Consider the following 690-nt stretch of genomic DNA (forward strand, 5'->3'; position numbering starts at 1 on the left):
TCTTCTCAAATTCATAAATTATTTATATTCATCATATTTACAAAAAACAATTAATTTCATATAAAAGGCTATTATCTATCTATATATAAAAGAAGAGGAAAAAGTGCCACATGTCAGCACCATAAAAATTTAACAATTATAAAATTTTAAAAAATAATTTAAAAACAATTATAAAATTTTAAAATATAATTATAAAATTATAATTATTTATTTGTTTTGTTTTTAAGAAACTAATGGTATTTTACAGCACAAGTTCTTAATATATTTTATTTTAGAAATGATTTTAAGTAATTATTACAATCAATTGAAAATTTTCTCAATTATTTAATTTTAAAAAATCGGATTTAAAAAAATTACAGTTATTGTGTGGAGGAACTATCCTTACTGCAAAAAGGAACAATAAAAAGTTTTGTCAATTCTAGAAAGAAAGAAAAAACTGTCAATCCAAAAAAAAAAAAAAGAGAGAGAAACCCACGTCCTTGAAAAAAACACATATGATCAACTACCTAAATAAATAATTTAAAATTTAAAATTCAAATTTAAAATTTCAAAAAATAACTAACCTTATCCTTAAAATCATCTAAACCTTATAAGGCATGTCTTTGAAAAAATACTACTCTTAACTTCATCATTCATATCTTCTTAAAATCAACTCTTCAAAATATGATTCCAAACATGTTTTAAGAAAAA

The sequence above is a fragment of the Solanum tuberosum genome, unplaced genomic scaffold (assembly GCF_000226075.1).
Source record: "Solanum tuberosum cultivar DM 1-3 516 R44 unplaced genomic scaffold, SolTub_3.0 scf00003, whole genome shotgun sequence".
Taxonomy (NCBI): Eukaryota; Viridiplantae; Streptophyta; class Magnoliopsida; order Solanales; family Solanaceae; genus Solanum; species Solanum tuberosum.